Below are 332 nucleotides of genomic sequence, written 5' to 3'. Positions count from 1 at the left end.
TAAACTCTTATTTTCAATGTAACTGGGCCTTTAAAGGCACAATATGTAATTTTCGCCGCTAGAGGGCGCGTATTCAAAACAAACAAAGAAACAAAGGCATAGTTTGATGACTCTGTGACTGAGTGTGGAATCATGGGAGTTGTCGTCTTCATCCCCACAGCCGATGCAATCCGACGGGACTCGGGCAGAAATCATGTTCATGGATGAGCTAATGATTTGTTAACATAGTAGAATGAAGCAGGGTGAGGCTGAAAGCCGTCAAAGCGAAACGAGGCCACTGAACAAGCATGACACACACCTCGAAAGCAGCGGAGCTTTTATTATGCCACAGT

This window comes from Sinocyclocheilus anshuiensis, unplaced genomic scaffold (genome assembly GCF_001515605.1).
Source record: "Sinocyclocheilus anshuiensis isolate Anshui unplaced genomic scaffold, SAMN03320099.WGS_v1.1 scaffold405, whole genome shotgun sequence".
NCBI lineage: Eukaryota > Metazoa > Chordata > Actinopteri > Cypriniformes > Cyprinidae > Sinocyclocheilus > Sinocyclocheilus anshuiensis.
The sequence above is the reverse complement of the archived record's forward strand: the minus strand, read 5'-3'. Positions refer to the sequence as shown.